Source organism: Aethalodelphis obliquidens, unplaced genomic scaffold (assembly GCF_003676395.1).
Source record: "Aethalodelphis obliquidens isolate GAN/ISIS:26980383/991018 unplaced genomic scaffold, ASM367639v1 scaffold8, whole genome shotgun sequence".
NCBI lineage: Eukaryota > Metazoa > Chordata > Mammalia > Artiodactyla > Delphinidae > Aethalodelphis > Aethalodelphis obliquidens.
Window position 1 is genome coordinate 49615991 of NW_020837952.1, and position 22222 is coordinate 49638212.

The 22222-nt window shown below is 35.7% G+C and overlaps 1 protein-coding gene and 1 pseudogene across 2 annotated transcripts in view; one reads left to right on the forward strand and one right to left on the reverse strand.

Annotated features, from left to right (window-relative positions):
- Positions 1-22222, reverse strand: part of CRY1 (cryptochrome circadian regulator 1) — a 108863-nt gene that overhangs the window by 56058 nt on the left and 30583 nt on the right. The gene's annotated exons all lie outside the window — the stretch shown is intronic.
- LOC113621225 (40S ribosomal protein S8 pseudogene) lies at positions 1173-3069 on the forward strand (annotated as a pseudogene).

Here is a 22222-nt window from a genome sequence, read left to right on the forward strand (position 1 = left end):
TAGGAAAGATCAATCAAAGCAGAGAAAACAGTATCCTTAAATTAAGAAACTCATAAGAACTGTGTTGTTTGGGTCGGGGGGAGTGAGGGATTGGGAGAACGACTACAAGTAACATACTTTCTAAGTCTAAGCTGTATTTCCCCCCAACACAAGTGTTAATACTTTTAAAAATATTCAAAATCAATGTCAAAAGAAACCTACTAACTTCTGTTGCTGACAATACATTGGATTAAGATACCTTAATGGAAATAACTAACAAAAAGTTAACAAAAAACAACAAAAGGAAACTTTTAAACATAATTCACTGGACTGTCCCAAAAGTAAGGAATCATAAGAGGTTAAGCAGAGTGCTAAGGTCAGCTTTAGCCTTGAGGATTTCTACAGAGTCCTGGAAAGCTTAAATATAATCCAGGTTGAGGAGGACAGGAGATAAAACCCAAGGCCCATCCAACTGAGGAAACTAATAATAGACCCTCAATATAAAACCTGGGCTTTAAAGAGCTCCATCCACAGTTCAAATGTAAATAAGACATAAATCTTAATAGGACAGGAAGGAAACTTGCCTGTCTCTACCCAGTCTGGGCTGAAAGAAAATAAAATCTCCCTTCCTGAATGGAAAGGTTAAACATAGTAATTTCACAGTGGAGAAAACTGGCAAACAGTACTGCAACCACATATCGGAGCAAACCTCATCAGTGATAAGTCAGTCATGTATCATGTACATCTTGGTATGATATGATGAGAAAAACACTTCACCTTTGTGATATTTTCCGCAAAACCCATAACCCCACTCTACAGATGAGAAAAACATCAGACAAAACTAAATTGAAGACTATTCTACAAGATACATGACCAGTACTCTAAATCAAAAAGGTCATAAAAAACAAGGGAAGCCTGAGGAACTGTCACAGGACAGAGGAGACTAAGGACACATGACTAAATGCAATGTGGTAATTTGGATGAAATCCTGGAACACAAAAAGAACATTAGCGGAAATCTGAATACAGTCTGGAATTTAGCTAGTGCTATGATTTCTTAGTTTTGACAAAAATACGGTGGTAATGTAAGATGTTAATATTAGGGGAAACTGGGACTCTCTGTATTATATTTGCACATTTTCTATAAATCTAAAATTATTTATTTTATTAAAAAATTCTTGTGCATCCCCCCCCATGCATAATCTCAATGCAAATTCATGGAATTTAAACGGTACCAAACGTCTTAAGCATATCATTGCATTTAACATGGTCCCAGGTTGGTTGTGATCTGAGATAATAGTTAAAAGAAATTATAAATCCTCTCTGGATTCTCAACTTCAACCCATGCTTCAATTTCTACAGAAAAAGTTCCACCAAAAATCAATCAATCAATCATAAAATACACAAGGAAACAAGAACTTAATCTGAGTTGCAGAATAAGAGACCTGAAAATTACTGAGAATTTTCCAGAACCACTGAAAGATATCAATTCAAGAAGCTCATGAATCTCAAGCAGGGTAAAAAAGAGAGGTACATGGGGATACGGTTGGGAGGTGGGATGGAGAGGAGGGGAAATAAAAACAGAAATAAAGAACAGATAAAAATAAGCAGAGATACAGAGAAGGAGAGATGAGACAGAGACAGAGAAAGGATCCACATCTAGATACACCATACACCATCTAGATACATCCACATCTAGAAACTACACAAAACCAAAGACAAAGACATAAGATACAAAGCAGTCAGAGAACATTATATCCAATAAGCAGAGAACATTTATGCAAGTACACATGGAATACTCATGAAAATTGACCCTGTACTAGGTCATAATACTATTCAACAGATTTAAAGGAATTGGTATCTATCATACATTTTGAAATTAAAAAACACTTCTCCGGGCTTCCCTGGTGGAGCAGTGGTTGAGAGTCCGCCTGCCAATGCAGGGGACATGGGTTCGTGCCCTGGTCCGGGAAGATCCCACATGCCGCGGAGCGTCTGGGCCCGTGAGCCATGGCCGCTGAGCCTGCGCGTCCGGAGCCTGTGCTCTGCAACGGGAGAGGCCACAACAGTGAGAGGCCTGCATACCAAAAAAAAAAAAAAAACACTTCTCCAAACAATTTATCAGACAAAGAACATCACAATGGATTTTAGTAAATACCTAAAACTGAATGATAATGAAAAAAATATATCTAAAATGCACAGAATGAAAAACAACAAAAAAGAGGTATTAGAAGAAAATATATAGGCTTAAATCCTTACATTAGAAAAAAAGACTTGAAATTGAGTTAGGAAAACAGCAGAATAAATCTTTAAAAAAATATAAAGAAGGAAATGATCTCTTTCCAGCCAGCACTGAGCAATAGCCATATCTCGGAACAACTGGCACAAGCGCCACAAGACTAGGAACGAGAGAAAAACCTACTACAAGAAGCAGAAGTATGAGCTGGGAATCCCCGCTGCCAACACTAAGATTGACCCTGCCTCATACACACATTCCACATGCAGGGAGGCAACAAGAAGTTGCTGGACGTGGGGAACTTGAGGCTCGACATGGGGAACTTCCCCTGAGGCTTGGAGTGTTGTACGTGCAAAACGAGGCTTATTATAGTTTACAGTGCCTCCAACAATGAACTGGTCAGTACCAAGACCCTGGCGAAGAACTGCATTGTGCTCACTGACAGCACACTATTCTGACAGTGGTAGGAGTCCCACTATGCACTGCCCCGGGGCCGCAAGAAGGGAGCCAAGCTGACTTCCGAGGAGGAAGGGATTTTAAACAAAAAACTATAAAAGAAAATTCAGAAGAAATATGATGAAAGGAAAAAGAATGCCAAAATCAGCAGCCTTCTGGAGGCTCCAGCAGGGCAAGCTCCTTGCAGGCATTGTTTCAAAACCAGGCCAGTGTGGCCAAGCAGATGGCTATGTGCTAGAATGCAAGGAGCTGGAGTTCTAGCTGAGGAAAATCAATGCCCGGAAAAGCAAACAAATCCTCCTCCCTCCTATCTTAGCTCAAGTAATAAAGATGTTTATTGTTCTATTGTTCATCTATTGTTCTCTATGTTCTAAAGAAGAAAAAGAAAGAAGGAAATGATCAAGAGCAGGAATTAGTGAAAAGAGAACACAAATACATAATAGAAACAACAAAGCCAAAATTTATTACTTGAAGAAACAATACTGTAAAACTCTGACAAGGTAAATTAAGGGAAAAATAGAGAGCAGACAAAATAAGCAATATTAAGAATAAAAAAGAGGATATAATCTCAGATATTGCAGGGATTAAATGGCAAATAAGGCAGTATGAAAAATTTTATGCAAATAAATTTGAAAACTTTGATAAAATGGATAAATTCCTTACCAAAACTGACTCAAGAAGAAATTTAAAACTTACCAAAACTGACTCAAGAGCAAATAAAGAACATGAACGGTCTCATAGCTACTAAAGAAACTGAATTCGTGGTTAAAAACCTTATATGGAAAACACAAGAGCCAGTCAGCTGTACAGATGAATTCTACCAAACATTCATGAAATAGACAGTTTTAATTTTACAGAGGATTCTAACCTCATACAGAGGATAGACAAAAAAGGAACACTCCTTAACTCACTTTATGAGGTGAGATTTACCTTGATACCAAAATCAGACAAGGACAGTACAAAAGGAAAATCACAAACTAATCTCACTCACAAGTATACCATGTTAGCAAGCCAAATACAACAATACATTAAAAAATATACATCATGATCAAGTTGGGCTTATCCACAGAAAGTTGATTAGTTTAATGTTTAAAAACTGGTTAGTGTATTCACCTCAATCATAGAATGAAGAAATTTCACATGACCAACTGAACAGATGCAGAAAGAGTAGCTATTAAAATTCAATTTCATTTTAGCCTCAACAAACCAGGACTAGAAGGTAACCTCCTTAATGTGAAAAAGGGCATTCACAAAAAGTACACAAAACATCATATTTAATGGTAAAATGTTGAAAGTACTTCTTTTAGGATTGGGAAGAAGACAAGGATGCCTGCCACGGCTTCTATTCAACCTGGTACTAGTAGGACTAACAAGTGTAGTAATAAGAAGATCAAGAGATAAAGGGTATAAGGATGGGAAAAGAAGAAACAAAAACATGATTATTTACAGATGATATGGGTATTGACACTATCAAAATATAAAAAAAAGGAATACACAGAAAATTATTAAAATTAATAATAGAGTTTAAAAGGGCCAAGATCACTCAATCTCTGGAATCGATTTACACTAATACAATCTATGTAACTTAAGCCTCTCTGATCTCACACAAAGCTATGTATAATCTAGAACTCTTACTCCTTGTCTGATTTTAGAAACCACAGCATTGTGACTCTACCAGGTTAGGCTAAAATCAAGTACAAGATGTACTTCTAGGCTTTAAAGGATTTACACATAACTAAATAAAATGTCTAACGTGTTCAAAAGCATGCTTTCCCAGATCTATGTGTAATGCTTTTCAGTAGTCTAACGGTCCTATTTGAAATTTCTCTCCTTCAGAAAAAGACTAGTTACATGTCAATTATATCTCAATAAAGCTGGGGAAAAAAGAAAAAAATAAGATCTCTATTTTCATCTGTGAAAAATAAGATTGGTGGTTACCAGAGAGGATGGAAGCGCAAAATAGGTAAAGGGGGTTAACTGTACGGTGACTGTATTAGTGGTAAGCATGCTGCAGTGTACACATAAATTAAAATATAATTTACACATGAAACCTATAAACCAATGTTACCTCAACAATAATAAAAAAAAAGATAGGAATCCTTTGGAAGGTTTTGAGCAGAGACTGGGACAGGACATGACTTAACTTTTAAAATAATCAGTTGGACTGCTGGGTAGAAAATGAGTATCAGGCAAAGGGCAGAAATAGGAAGACCACTTAGGAGGTTACTATACTGCTCTAGAGGAGAGATGATGGTGGCATGAATAACAGTGGTAATAGTGAAAATGATAAGAGCAGTTGGTATCTGGGTAGGAATTCAGGAGGTAATATAGCACAGGAAGTGGGATTGTTAAATCTGGAATCCAAGGTAGAAGTGTGTGGGTGGAAGATATAAAATTGGAATTCATCAGTACATATATGGTAGTCATTAGACTAGATAAAGGAAAAGAAGAACTGATGGAAGAAAGGACCTTCGCTTTGAATGAACAGAAGGAATGATAGAACAGAAAGAATACTGGAGAGAGAGAAGGAATAAGAAAAGGAAGGATGGAATGAGGTCTGGATATACGGAAGCAGAGGATAGATATGTGTACTCCTAGAAGGAAATATGGAAAGAATGACTGATGGAAGGAAGGGAGGGAGGGGGATAAAGATGCAATAACACATGAGAGAAGGACACATGATAGAAAGAAGCAAGAGTATATGGGACATATACTCTTATATGTCTTATATGGGACAGAGAAGCAAAGACTGATGGGACAGAGAAACAAGAATGAACAAAGAAGGATAGAGTAGGGGGTGAGATGGTAAATGGTCAAAAAAAAAGAGGCAGAGAAGAGGATAACATGGAAATCAAACTGAAATTTTAGAATCCTGAGTCTGATGCAGTTCTCAATAACAAAAAGGGGTCAATTTTACTTAATTATTAATAAGTGAGTTATGAACTAGTCATGGACCTCAAACACATCCCATTAATTTCATAGTTGAAAATAAGAAACGTCTCATCTTTACAGATTCTATATAACTACATACAGAACTTGTTCTATGCTTAGAGAAACATAAATGAAACTAAATAAACCCGAAGTACTATCATATCTCTTCTTATTTGGTAAACAGACTCATTTAGATTCACATTAACTTTTAATCTCTTTAGAGATATTTGAGAATTAATTGTTAGTAATCTAATAAAATGTAGAGTCACATATTCTGAGGTACATTCTTTCATTCATAAACCAACATCTGGGCATCTAAATAGGACACAAAAAAATAAATCCAGGGCTTCCCTGGTGGCGCAGTGGTTGAGAATCCGCCTGCCAATGCAGGGGACACGGGTTCGAGCCCTAGTCTGGGAAGATCCCACATGCCGCGGAGCAATTGGGCCTGTGAGCCACAACTGCTGGGCCTGCGCTCTGGAGCCTGCGAGCCACAACTACTGAGCCTGTGAACCACAACTGCTGAAGCCCACATGCCTGGAGCCTGTGCTCTGCAGCAGGAGAGGCCACTGCAATGAGAGGCCCATGCACTGCAACGAAGAGTGGCCCCCGCTCGCCACAACTAGAGAGAGCCCGTGCGCGACAATGAAGACCCCAACTCAGCCAAAAATAAAAATAAATAATAAATAAATACATCCAGAATTCCAGTCCTTGGAGCCTCCAAGTTCAATGAGAATAAGATGTGCAAATTCATTACTAGTAATTAATATATTGTATTACTGAAGTCCCTATTGTTAAAGGACATGTAGAAGGAAGGTAATTATGCTGAGGAAGAGCTCTAAAATTTTACAGGTATGACTGACCTGGATCTTTATTATCTATCACAGCACTTTGTGATAACAATTTAAGTCAGTCTTTACTTGAAATATATTTTAACTTCTGAGGTTAATTTACACTAGTATAAGGCTATGTAATTTATGCCTGCCTAATCCCCAAATCACAAAGTACTTGAAATCTAAGACTTTTACTACCCCATGTGTATTTTTAGAAACGATTACATTGTAACACTGTGAGGACAGGCCAAAAATCATATTTAAAATCTACTTCTAGGCTTTAGAGGATTAAAATAGAACTAAATAAAATCTGTTCAACACATGTACAAAAGCAAATGACAGAGTTACACATATTGGTTTTCTGATATTCCTATCAGAAAATTCTCTTCTAATAATGTTAACTTTCCTCTAGATATAAGTCAAGTTTTTCAGAGGTTTTCGTGGTGGTAGGACTATGAAAAAAGAAGAAGAAAAAAAAGAGTGCCAGGACACAAAAAAAGGCTATAAAAGATGAAACAGTATCCAGATCTTGGTTTCTAAATATCCTTCTCCAATTAGAAGAACCAGGATTCCACAGAGCAGTGGCTGATTTCAGGGCAGAGCAAGAAAAATACAAGATGAGCTGGAGCATGTCATGGTGCCAGAAAGTAAGGAAGTGCTCAAGAGAAATAAGATGGGTGCATGTCTAAAAATAAGATGGATGTCAAAGCTGGACCAATTTAAACAAAATAAACAGTAACAGTAATAGATTATAACCCAAAGAATAAAACAAATACTCACAAACCCACACTTTTATAAATAAATTATTGAATAAATAAATGGGGGGAGAAGGAATAAGTCTTCATTACAGAAGAATTCCAACTAATAAATATAGAAGGAATGAAAAAAATCATGATTGGAATAGCACATAATAATTGCTTCAAGCAAGATCCACTGATGAATACTAAAATTAATATCTGAAAGTATCACGAGAAAAAGAATATTTATCAAAATATCTCTTCCAAAATATTTATTAATTACAAAGGAAAAAAATAGTAACTTTACAGTGGAGAAACCCAGAAGACACTATTTTAACCACATGATCAAATCACACTGATACCATGTCTCCCCTGATACAAGGCCATATCACTTCTGTGGTATTTTTCAAAAATGCAAAACCTTGATCTAATCATGAGAAAACATCAGATAAGTCCAAATTGAGGGAGATCCTACAAAATGCCTGACTAGTACTTTTAAAAGTCTTAAGGTCTTGAAAGATAAGGAAAGACTGAGATATTGTTACCGGCCAGAAGAAATTAAGGGGATATGATGACTAAATGAAATAGGGAATTCTAGACTGGACTCTGGGACAGAAAAACTACTAGTGGAAAAATCAGTGAAATTCAAATAAAGTCTGTACTTTTGTTAACAGCATTGCACCAATGCTAATTTCTTACTTTTGATAATTGTATTATGATTATATAAGGTATTAACATTAAGAGGTGCTGGGTGAAGGGTATACGGTAACTCTCTGTATTATTATTTTTTCGCTGTGTTGGGTCTCCACTGCTGCATGCGGGCTTTCTCTAGTTGCAGCGAGCAGGGGTTACTCTTCATTGCAGTGCATGGGCTTCTCATGGCGGTGGCTTCTCTTGTTGTGGAGCACAGGCTCTATGTGCATGGGCTTCAGTGGTTGTGGCACATGGGCTCAGTAGTTGTGGTACGCAGGCTCAGTAGCTGTGGCTCACAGGCTCTAGAGTGCAGGCTCAGTAGTTGTAGTGCACGGGCTTAGTTACTCCACGGCATATGGGATCTTCCCTGACCAGGGATTGAACCCGTGTCCCCTGCATTGGCAGGCGGATTCTTAACCACTGCACCACCAGGGAAGCCCTCTCTCTGCATTATTTTTGCAACTCTTCTGTAAGCCTAAACTTATTTCAAGATAAAACAAAAAAACAGAAGAATCAGAGCATTGTATCCTGAAATAAACAGGTTTGGGAAGTTTTTCCTACATAGATATTACTTTCACATCACTTCCGGTAGTAACCACTTGAATAGTTCCATCCATGAATTTATTCATTTAACAAATAAACACTTGAGCGTCTACTAGGTGCCAGGCATATATTACAGAAAAAAAGTAGGGAGTGCCAAGTATGGGGGAAGGGGATTGCTGTTTTATGGGTTGATTGAGAAGATTTCATTAATAAGGTGATACTTAGCAGAGTTCTGAAGTGAGATAAGCCAAGTGGATACTTGGGAAAAGGAACAGCAAGTGTGACAGCCTAGAGATTCAATAGCATGTCTGAAGAACAGCAAGATGGCCAGTATGGTTGCAGCTCAGGGAGGGACAGGAAGAAGGCAAAAAATAAGACAAGGTGAGCAAATTATTCAGGGTCTCCTTGGTAATTGTAAGGGCTTTCTTTGGCATTTATGCCAAGAGAAATGGAAAGGGACTGGAAAGATAAGAGAGCAAGAGTGACATGAAGGTTCTACAGGGTAATTCTGACTATCATATGAAGAACTGGGCTAAGAGAGGGAATACAGAGATCAATTAAGAAATTACAGCAGTTATCCAGGTAAGAGATAATGATGGCTTAGGTCAGGCTGTAATCAACAAAGGGAATGAGAAGTGACTGGATTCTGGATATATTTTTAAGGTATAAGCGATAGCAGCGGTCCCCAACCTTTATGGCACCAGGGACCAGTTTCGTGGAAGACAATTTTTCCACGGGGGTTGGTGGGGGATGATTCAGGCGGTAATGCAAGCAACGGGGAGCGGCATGCTCGCTCGCCACTCACTTCCTGCTGTGTGGCCCAGTTCCTAACAGGCCACGGACCTGTACTGGTCTGCGGACTGGGAGTTGGGGACCCCCCATCTATAGGATCACCTCATAAATGTGAGGTGTGAGAGAAAGAGAGCAGTCAAGGTTGATTCCAAATTCAGAGCACATGATAGGATAAAATTTCTATTTACTGAAATGGGAAAATACAGGACAAAGAGCTTTGGGGATTTTGTTTGTTTTATTCTGTTTGTTTCAAGAGGTTTTAATTTTAATTTTGTTTGTTTCCGTTTTAATTTTGGTTCATATTTATTATTTCCTTCCTTTCACTTTCTTGCAGTTTAGTTTTTCTGATTTTTTTTCAACTTCTTGGAAAAGAATGCTTATGTTTCAGATTTTTCAGTCTTTCTTCTTTTCAACTTGATGCTTTTAGGGCCATAAATGTCTTTAGCTGTATTCCACAAATTTTGGTATGTCATTGTCATTTAGTTCAAAATATTTAAAAATTCCACTGTGATTTCTTCTTTATTATTTATAAGAATATTGCTTAACTATCAGTATTTGGGGCTTTTCTAATTATCTTTTTATTAATTCTGAGCTTATTTCATTGTGATTAGAGAACATATTCTCTGTTACTTCAATGTTGTGAAATATGAGACTTGCTTTATGACCCAGGATACAATTAATTTTGTTAATCTTTCGATGTGCCCTTGAAAAGAATATGTACACTGTAGGTGTTGGATAAAATGCTCTACATATGTGAATTAAGTCAAAGTTGTTAATCATATTGTTCCAATCCTTTATAACACTACTGATATTTGGCCTGCTTGTTCCATTAGTTACTGAAAGAAGTGTATTAATATTTCTCTGTGACTTTGAATTTGTCTGTTTCTCCTTTTAGTTCTATCAGCTTTGGCTTTCTGTATTTTGAGGCTATATTTTACACATACAAATTTAGAATTGCTATATCTTTCTGGAGGACTGTCCATTTTAATGACTGTGAAACATCCCTCTTTATCTCTAACAATTACGCTTCTTGCTTTAAACTTTACTTTATCTGATATTACTAAAGCAATACCAGCTTTCTGTTAGCCTTTGCCTGGTATATCTTTTCCCATGCTTTTACTTCAGCCCATCTTAACCCCCATATTTAAGTTGTTTTAAAAATGTGTTTAACGAAATTTTATAAATCAGTGAGCCAAATATTAACACAATGGAAAAACGGACACGGGAGCTGAACAGGCACTTCCAGAAAGACAGTATCCAATGACTACTAACCACATGAAAAAATGCTCAACTTCTTTGGTAATCATGAAGTGAAAATTAAAGCTATAATGAAATAACACTTCACATCTATCAGAATGACTGAAAATAAAAAAACTAACAATAACAAGTGTTGACAACAACATAGGTAATCTCAGACTCCCATGGACTGCTGGTGGGAATGTGAATGATATAACCACTTGGGAAAACTGGCAGTGTCTACTAACAGTAAAGAAATGCCCACTTTATAACCCAGCAATGCCACTTCTATGTATATATATCCCCAAAATGTGTGGACATGTTTAATGGGAGACATATACAAAAATGTTCACAGTAGCTTTATTCATAATGATCATTCTGGAGAAGAATGGATAAGTCACGATGTTCATAAAAGGAACTTGATGGAATTCAACAACTAATCTATAATAAAAACAGTGATAAAAAAATAGTTGGACACTTCATACCTATCTTTCACCACCGTTTTTTTTAATGGACAGCAGGCTCTTATTGAAAGTTTAGGGTAGTGGTAGGAAATGACACTACAAGACAGGTAACAATTAAAAGTTGAATATTAGACATCTCCACCCTAAAGCACTAGTGCTATTCCCTACCCCAACTTTCTCACTGGCCATGACCCTCTGCTGGCCCTCAAATCTATCTTATTCTTGGGACTCCTCATCCTCCTCAGCTTATCCCTATACATGTGTCTTCTTGCCAGGTCTTGGGTCACTCAACCCTTCTCTCCAGAGTTATCCAGCATCATACGTAGTGGGAAAACACTAGTGGAGTTTCCACTATAGTTGAGGACAAAATAAGGATGCCTGGCATCATAGTCTGATTTTCCAAAATCAGACCCTGAGACAAGAACTTGAAAGTGGGAAATTTACTTGACGGTCATCTCAGGAAGCACAGTGAGGAGACAGGGAAGAGAAAAGTCAGGAAAGTGTGCTTTACTAAGTAGAACAGACTGCAGTCCTTTGTTTTTCAGAGCTCTGCCCTTGGAGGGGTCTTTGCATTTCCATGAGAAATGGCCCTTGTGGCAGCTGATTGGCTTTCTCACTCTGTTCCTACTCAAAGAAACTTGGGCCCCCAGAAGTCTTTGTGTAACTAGAGCCATCTCAGTTCACACTGTGGTGCTTCCACCAGAACTCTCTTTAAAACAATGAATTTCCTATGAGTCTGACTTTAGTCCTCTCCATTCAAGAGAGGTCACACCCTCGATTCTCCTCTAGACAGGCCTCTCTCCAATTTGCACAGAATGTTAAAGTTCTATCGGACAACAGCCTTAAGATTTTTCAGCTCTTTAGTCTAGCCAGGAGGATCTACTAGCCACTGACTGGAATCCTTCTGAAATGTCTCTTTTTTAAAATTAAGTATAGTTGTTTTACAATATTGTGTTAGTTTTAGGTATATAGCAAAGTGATTCAGATATATTTTTTTCCTAGATTATTTTCCATTTAGGTTATTACAAGATATTGAACATAATCCTATGTGCTATATAGTAAATCCTTGTTGCTTATCTAGTTTATATATAGTAGTCTGTATCTGTTATCCCCATACTCCTAATTTATCCCTCCCCCCTCCCTTTTCCCTTCGGTAACCGTAAATTTGTTTTCTAGATCTGTGAGTCTGTTTCTGTTTTGTATTCATTTGTATTATTTTTTAGATCCCACATATGATACCATATAATATTTGTCTTTCTCTGTCTGAATTACTGCACTAAGTATAATACTTCTAGGTCCAAATGACAACACTTCATTCTTTTTTTATGACTGAGTAAATATTCCATTGTGTGTGTGTGTGTATATACATATACATACATATGTATACATATACATACGTATGTATACATATACATACGTATGTATACGTATATCACATCTTCTTAAACCAGTCGTCTGTTAATGGGCACTTCAGTTGTTTCCATGTCTTGGCTATTGTAAACCATGTTGCTATGAACACTAGGGTGCACATATATTTTCGAATTAGAGTTTTTGCCTTTTCTGGATATATGTCCAGGAGTGGGATTGTTGGATTATATGGTAGCTCTATTTTTAGCTTTTTAAGTAACCTCCATACTGTTCTCCATAGTGGCTGCACCAATTTGCATTCCCACCAACAGTGTAGGAGGGTTCCCTTTTCTCCACACCTTCTCCAGCATTTGAAGATAGCCATTCTGCCCTCTGTGAGGTAACACCTCATTGTGGTTTTGATTTGCATTTCTCTAATAATTAGTGATGTTGAGCATCTTTTCATGTTCCTGTTGGCCATCTGTATGTCTTCTCTGGAACAATTTCTATTCAGGTCTTCTACCCACTTTCTGGTTACATTGATTGTTTTTTCAATATTGAGTTGTATGAGCTATTTGTATATTTTAAATATTAACCCTTTGTCAGTCACATCATTTGCAAATATCTCCTCCCAGTCCATACTTTGTCTTCTCATTTTGTTGATGGTTTCCTATGCGGTGCAAAAGCTTTTACGTTTGATTCGGCCCCATGTGTTTGTTTGTTTGTTTGTTTGTTTTATTTCTTTTGTCTTGGGAGACTGATCTAAGAAAATATAGTTATGATTTATCTCAGAGAATGTTTTGCCTATATTCTCTTCTAGGAGTTTTATGGTGTCATATCATATAGTTAGGTCTTTAAGCCATTTTGAGCTTATTTTTGTATATGGTGTGAGGAAGTGTTCTAATTTCACTGATTTACATGCAGCTGTCTGGCCTTCCCAACACCACTTACTGAAGAGACTGTCTTGTCTCCATTGTATATTCTTGCCTCCTTTGTCATAGATTAATTGACTGTAGGTGTGTGGGTTTATTTCTGGGCTCTCTATTCTGTCCCATTGATCCATATATCTGTTTTTGTGCCAAAACCATGCTGTTTTGATTACTGTCGCTTTGTAGTATAGTCTGAAGTCTGGGAGGGTTATGCCTCCAGCTTTGTTCGTTTTCCTCAGGATTGCTTTGGCAATTCTAGGTCACTGTGGTTCCATAAAAATTCTAGGATCATTTGTTCTAGTTCTGTGAAAAATGTCATGGGTATTTTGATAGGAATTGCATTAAATCCATAGATTGCTTTGGATAGTACGGCCGTTTTAACAATATTAATCCTTTCAAGAGCATGGGATAGCTTTCCATTTCTTTGAATCATCTTCAATTTCCTTTATCAATGTTTTATTGTTTTCAGTGTATAGGTCTTTCACCTCGTTGGTTAGGTTTACTCCTAGGTATTTTATTTTTTTTAATGTTATTTTAAACAGGATTCTTTTTACATTCTTTTTCTGATATTTCATTGTTAGTGTAAAACAATACAATGGATTCCTGTATATTAATATTATATATTGCTATCTTGCTGAATTCATTTATTAGTTCTAATAGTTTTTGTGTGGAGACTTTAGGGTTCTCCGCATAGAATATCATGCCATCTGCAAATACTGACAGTTTTACCTCTTCCCTTCCAATCTGGATATCTTTTATATCTTTTTCTTGTTTGACTGCTGTGGTTAGGACTTCCAATACTATGTGGAATAAAAGTGGTGAGGGTGAGCATCCTCGTCTTATTCCTGAATTCAGTGGGAAGTCTTTCAGTTTTCCACCATTGAGAATTACGTTAGCTGTGGATGTGTCATAAATGTCTTTTATTATGTTGAGATATGTTCCCTCTATACCCACTTTGGTGAGAATTTTTATCATAAATGGACACTGAACTTGGTCAAATGCTTTTTCTGCACCTATTAAGATGCTCATGTGGTTTCTGTGTTTCCTTTTGTTAATGTGGTGTATCACATTGATTGATTTGGGTATGCTGTGCCATCTTTGTGACTCTGGAATGAATCCAATTTGATGATGGTATGTATGTATTGTTGGATTTGGTTTGCTAATATTTTGTTGAGGATTTTCCCATCTATATTCATGAAGGACTTTGGCCTGTAATTTTCTTTTTTTGTAGTGTCTTTGTCTGGTTTTGGTATCAGGGTGATGGTGGCTTCATAGAATGAATTTGGGAGTGTTCCCTCCTCTTCAATTTTTTGTAATAATTTGAGCAGGATAGGTATAAGTTCTTCTTTGTATGTTTGGTAGAATTCCCCAGTGAAGCTGTCTGGACCTTGACTATGATTTGGAGGGAGTTTTTTAAATTACAGATTCTATTTCACTTCTAGTGATCATCTATTCAATTCATCTATTTCTTCTTGACTCAGTTTTGGCAGGCTGTACGTTTCTACAAGCTTCTCCATTTTGTCTAGGTTGTCCAATTTGTTGGCATATAACTTTTCATAGTACTCTCTTATGATCTTTTTGTATTTCTGTGGTATCTGTTGCTATTTCTCCTCTTTTATTTCTTATTTTGTTTATTTGAGTCTCTTTTCTTCTTGGTGAGCATGGTTAGAGGTTGTCAATTTTGTTTATCTTTTCAAAAAAACAGCTCTTGATTTTATTGATATTTTCTATTTTTATGTCTATTATATTTATTTTCTCTCTGATCTTTATTATTTCCTTCCTTCTGCTGACTTTGGGTTTTGTCTGTTCTTTTTCTAATTATTTTAGGTGGTAGGTTAGGTTGTTTGAGATTTTTCTTGTTTCTTGAGCAAGGTCTGTATCCCTATGAACTTCCCTCTTAAAACAGCTTTTGCTGTATACCATGGATTTTGTAAGGCTGTGTTTTCATTTTCATTTGTCTTAAGGTATTTTCTAATTTCTTCTTTGATCACATTGTTGACCCATTGGTTTTTCAGTAGCATGTTGTTTAGTCTCCATGTGTTAATTCTTTTCCTGTTTTTCTTTCTGTCGTTGACTTCTAGTTTCATACAACTGTGGTCAGAAAAGACGCTTGAAATAATTTCTATCCTTTTAAATTTGCTGAGGCTTGTTTTGTGACCTAGTATGTTGTCTATCCTAGAGACCATTCCATCAGTGCTTGAAAAGAGTGTGTATTCTGGGCTGTTTTTTGGATGTAATGTCCTGTAGATATCAATTAAATCCAACTGGTCTATTGTGTCATGCAGTTTCCAATGACAGAGAAAGAGAGAGAAAGAGACATTTCTTAAATTCCAAACAAGAGTGTCTGGACCTGCCATGGACCACAAACAAACTCCAATTGCATGTGTTTGCACATCTGAAAATAAAAAATGTTCCCTGACCATACAGATATTACATAATTATATGACAAAACATAATCTAAGTAGATGAAAAAAGAGCAACAACAGAAATGTACTTAATGAACTAATTGTGTGAAGTACATTATTTTACTTAGGTAAAAAATCATATTTAGGCATGTATTAACTTTTACTATCTTTATGGTCCACTGGTGGTATGGTCCACACCATTTTTATAATTTTTTAATACTAATAACCAGTGACATAATATAGAAAAGTATATCTGAAGCATTTTCATTCATTCGTTCTTTAAATCAACATTTGGGCATTTTCTTGAGATAAAAAACACAGAACTCCCATCCTGAAGGCCTCCCAAATTTAATGAAAATAAGGTATAAAAATAAACGATTTCTTATTAAACTGTATGATCAAAGTTTATGGTACTAAGAAAATAGGGAGGAGTTAAATCTGTCAAGGGAGGGTCATGAAGTTTCACACAGATGATGTTTGATATAGGTCTTTTAATAGCACAGCATTTCACTTTGTGTTAGGAATGTAAGATAATCTTTAATACAAGTATCATATACCTTCTGGAATTGAATTACACTAGTACAAGTATATGTAACTTATGCTGTCCTCATTTCAAAAATCACATTGAAGTATTTGTAATCTAGGCCTCCTACTAATCTTTGTCTATTTTTAGAGCGCACTGCATTGTAACCTCAAAAGGACAGACAAAATCAGGTAGGAGATTTATTTTGGGGCTCTAGGGGACTTACATAGAATTAAATAAAATCTATTAAACATTTGTAAACAGCTAACTGTTTTAGAGAGCTACATATAATGGGTTTTTATAGTCAGATAGCCTAAAAAATTTCTTTTCTGAAAATATTTATTAAAAAACACTGAAAATTATACTTATTTTTCTGATCCATGACCTAAATTAAATACAATTATCTCAAGTTTGCCAGAAGCTTTCTCCAATCGTAACCAAATAAGTACACCAAAAACAATAATAATAATAAAAGAAGAAGAAATCTAAAAAGTCATAGAAGGTAAACCACAGTATTCTAATGTAATATGATTTGTAACTTTCCCAAAATGATGGTACCTACTCACCATATTGACAGTGGCTTCAACAATGCTATATAATCATTTATTTATTCAACAAGTATTTATTGAGAACCTACTAGGCACCGGGGACTGTACTAAACATTAGGGACACAGCTGTGACTTTTCTAAAAAAGACATTCTTACTACTGTATAGCTTACATTCTAGTGGGGGAGGGATGGTGACAGAATAATAAAGAAACAAAAAAGAAATCAGTCAAATGGTAATAAGTGAATAATACAAGGTTCAAGGGGGAATAGGGATTTTAGGGAATAAAAGAATGGAGATTGCTGTTTTATATAAGACTGTCAGGTAAATCCTCAGTGACAATGAAACATTTGTGCAGAGACCTGAAGGCAAGTGAGGGAGTAAGCCATGCTGGTAGAAGAATATTCTGTGCAGAGGGAACAGCAAATGTACAGTCCAGATGGGGAATATGCCTAATATTGTAAAAAGAATACTCAAAAGGCCAGTATGACTGCAGCACACAGAGTGAAATGCAGAGTAGTAAAAGATTAGGTTAGCAAGTTATCAAGTTCCAGTTCACATAATATCTTATAAACTATTGTAAGGATGTTGTCTTTTACTCTGAGAAGTAAGTCATTAGAAGACTGATCTTATGGTCACAAAGAATCATAATAGGTTAAATGGGAGGAAACGCAGAACCAGCAAAGTCTAAAAGGAAACTATTGCAATATTCTATGTAGTGTCTTGGGCCAAGGTAGTTAATATGGAGGTATGAAACATGGTCTGAGTTTGGATACGTTTTGAAAGCAGATAAAATATAATTTAATTAATATGCTTAAAGTAAAAAAGTATAAATAAAAGCAGGCAAACAAGCAAAAAACAAAAACAAGACAAAAAGTTTAGGGAGTAAGAAATGGCATGTTTGAAAAGGAACCAAGGAAAACTTCTATTAAAAACTAATTGAAATAAAACATAATGATGCAGTTAAAAAGAGATCTTATGAAATGTAAAGCTGACATAAAGAAATTTTATAAAATGAAATACTGTGAGACAAAGAGATGAAAATTATGGAGAAGACCTTAAGAACACAGTGAAAATATCTGACACATGTACAAATAGGGTTCCAAAAGGAGAAAGGAAGATGAAGTAAGGGCAATATTTGAAAAGGTAACAGCTGAAAAATTATCAGAACTGATGAAAGATACCAACTCTGAGGTTCAAAGAGCCTTACAAATCCAAGAGGAATAAATGTAAAGAAACTCACACCTATATTCATCATTGAAAAACTGAAGAATATATCACAGAAAGAGAAGATTTAAAATTAGACAAAAAGGAACAACATATTACCCTCAAAAAAGTAACAGTGGAAATGGTGGCTGACTATAACTATTATCTCCAATATGCTGAGAAAAAATACTGTCAATCTAGAATTCTGTACCCAGTGTAAGGAGAGAAACACAGTATTCAAACAAAACTTGAGAGAGTTTGCCACTAGCACTACAGATAATTCTAAAAGATAAATCTGAGATAAAAGTGATTCCAAGTGGAATATTTGAGGTGCTAGGAAGAATAAAAAACACAGAAGGTAGTAAATATGTAGGTAAATAAACACTAGTTTTATAAAACAATAAAAATAATGCATTTTGGCTTTTTTAAAATCAAATACACAAACAAAAACCAGACAGAATTAGAATATATGTCAGGAGGAAACTAACTGGAGTTTAAAAGTTTAAGTGTTTTAAGGTATGATCCAATATATGGACAAAGTCATTGATTAACTTTAAACATTGATCAGTATAGTTGCAGTAATTTCTAGGGTAAATGCTAGAATAATAGTTAAAATAATGTATAATTCCCAAGCTTGTACAAAGAAATGAATAAAATTTAAAACAATTAATTAAATTTAAAAGAAGCAAAGATAAATAAAACAAGCAGAACAAAAAGAAAACACAAAATAAGATGGTAGACATAAATACAAACACATAGGCAATTATAACAAATATAAATAGGCTTCAATTAAAAAATAAAAACTGTCAGACCAATTAACCAAAAAAACAAATATATGCTGTTTACAAGAGACATCTAAAACAAAGTTTCCAGAAAAACTGAAACAAAAGTTCACCATAAAAATACCAAAGAAACCTGCCATAGCCGTATCAATTATCAAATAATTAACTTTAAGGAAAAATACTTGGCACCATTCATAACACTTCAATTCACCAGGAAAATATTTTATATATATATATATATATATATAAATTTTACACATACACTTCATAATCACACTTCATAATGATAAAAACTAAAAGCATCGATTAATCAGGAGGACATATATCTATTATAATAATCTCACAATGTATAAAGTAAAAAGTGACAGAACTTCAGAGAGAAGCACGATTAAACTGGGGGAGATTTTCAAAACTACAATGAGGTATCACCTCACACCAGTTAGAATGGGCATCATCAGAAAATGTACAAACAATGAATGCTGGGAGAAAGGGGAACACTCTTGCACTGTTGGTGGGAAGGTAAATTGATACAGACACTATGGAGAAGAGTATGGAAGTTCCTTAAAAAACTAAAAATAGAATTACCATATGACCCAGCAATCCCACTACTGGGCATATACCCAGAGAAAACCATAATTCAAAATGACACATGCACCCCAATGTTCGTTGCAGTGCTATTTACAATAGCCAGGTCATGGAAGCAACCTAAATGTCCATTGACAGACGAATGGATAAAGAAGATGTGGTACATATATATAGTGGAATATTACTCAGCCATCAAAGGAACAAAATTGGGTAATTTGTAGAGACGTGGATGGACCTAGACACTGTCATACAGAGTGAAGTAAGTCAGAAAGAGAAAAACAAATATCGTATATTAATGCATAATTGTGGAATCTAAAAAAATGGTACAGATGAACCGGTTTGCAAGGCAGAAATAGAGACACAGATGTAGAGAACAAATGTATGGACATCAAGCAGGGGTGGGATGAACTGGGAGACTGGTACTAACATATATACACTAATATGTATAAAATAGTTAACTAATGAGAACCTGCTGTATAGCACAGGGTACTCTACTTCACTGTACAGTAGAAACTAACACAACATTGTAAAACAACTATACTCCAATTAAAAAAGTTTTTTAAATAAAAATACATAAAATACATAAAAAATACATAAAATACATAAAAAATACATAAATAAATAAATTGGGGGAGATTTTAATACTCTTCTGATAATAACTGAGATAAACAAGCAGACCAAAAATGATTACAGAAGATTTGGACAACACATTAACAACTTTGACCAAATGAGAAAAAAAAATACTCCATGCAATCACAGTAGTAGACTACTACTGCTGGAAGAACAGTATGAACATGGAACATTTTTTAAAAACTGACAATATACTGGGACATTAAAAAAGTCTAAACAAATTTCATGTAATTAAACAATGCAGAGCATATTCTCTGACCTTGGTGTATTTAAGCTAACAATTAATACTAAAAAGATAATTAGAAAAACTTTACAGGCTTGAAATATATAAATATTATAAATAAATAATACTAAAGGTATATTTACACACCTAAATGCTTTTATTAGGGAAAAAAGGCTAAATATTATTAGCCTAAGTATGCATCTCAAGAAGTTAGAGTAAGAAAAAGATATCAGAAGGAAGAAATAAAAGTAACAGGAGCCATTAATGAAATTGAAAACAAATCTACAACAGAGAAAGACGATCAGTAAGGACAAAAGTTGGTTCTCTGAAGATGATAAAATTAATCAACCTCTGATCAATTCATCACAACAAAAAGGGAGAAGACACAAATAAGCAATATCAAAAATGAAAAGGGCAAAATAAGTACAGATGCTACATATATTTGGGTCACACACACAAAAATAAGTGGGTTTCAATTCCAAGTAATGGCCTAATTATTTAGATCAACATTCCCATTAAAAACAAATAAAAATATTGGTTAATATATATAAAAACACATCTTCTTAAAGCAGCTAAGAGCTGACAAGACAACAGAAATTAACAAACTAGAAGCTAAGTAGAACACATAATCAGCTTTTACCCTAAGAGCATTCCTAATCCCAAAGCATCTGAAGAGCGGTTTTGATCACCTCATGATGCAAGGGGAACAGAAGACAAAGCCTAGGATCAGTCCAAGGCGGAAAGTCTAAAAGAAGATACCCAAAAATATTAAGTCAAGATGCCAAAACACTACACACATTCTTAGGAAATGAATAAACCAGATACAAAATCCTTCACACCACACTGTGGTGAGGTTGCCTTGGCATTCAGCAGAAAAGGAGGGAAGAAAATAAACAAAAAGAAATGAATCTGTAAGTTGTAAGCACTGACCAGCCCTGGGGCAGATTTGCAGCCCAAATTCAAATCATCAGGATAGTCTGAGAAACTTCAGACCAAAAAGTTAAGTGTCCCTCAAGTGGCAAAGACTCTAATGCCACTAAGAATTAAGTTCAAATTCTCTCCGAAGAAAGGAACCCTCAGGAATTTCCCACCAATAATTTTCAAAGACAATGAGAAAAATCCCCAAGGCAGATCGAGGGTAGGGGTAGACTACAGATTACCTTCAAAGGAGCAACAGTGGAAACTAGAAGACAGTAGTATATTTTCAATAGGCTGGAAAAACAAAAATTTTAAGCAACTGTTGCTTTTGGATGAATGGCTGAATGGATTTAGGTCTCACCTTGACTCTTAAAAAAATAATTATCCGGGCTTCCCTGGTGGCACAGTGGTTGAGAGTCGGCCTGCCGATGCAGGGTACACGGGTTCATGCCCCGGTCCGGGAAGATCCCACATGCCGCGGAGCGGCTGGGCCCGTGAGCCATGGCCGCTGAGCCTGCGCGTCCGGAGCCTGTGCTCCGCAACGGGAGAGGCCACAACAGTGAGAGGTCCGCGTACCGCAAATAATAATAATAATAATAATAATCCATTTTTTCCAATCTTTCTTCAATGAATTCCATTGTTTATCCCCCCCATACTGCTTCTTTTAGCTTTTAAAATTGAAATATAATAAGTATACAATACAATGAAGCAAACATCCTTGATTAATCACTTTTGTGTTGTGAACAGAACATAAGCAACATTCTAAAAACTCCCCTTCTACTCCTTCCCAAATCACAAAGGAAACTGTTCTCTTGCTTTCTAATTCCAAAAATCACTTTGGCCTGTTTTTAAACTTTAGCTCATGGAATCATGTGGTATATGTATTTTTTTTCTGATTCCTTTCATTAAACATATTTTTGGGTTTTATCCATGTCACTGTATATAGCTGCAGTTCCTTTTTTACATATGAATATATACCACAATTTATCCATTTTACTGTTAGTGAACATTGTTGGGTTGTTACTAGTTTGAGAACAACTGGGATTTCCAAATGTTGGGATTATTTCTACAAATAATGTTGCTATGAATATAAAGTGAACTCATCTACACATGTTCATAGATTTCTACTGAGTATATACCTAGGAGTGAAAGGGCTGCGTTACTGGTAACGTAACACTCAACATAGAGCCCTAGAGTTTCCCAAAGTGTTAACAGTTCACATTCCTAAT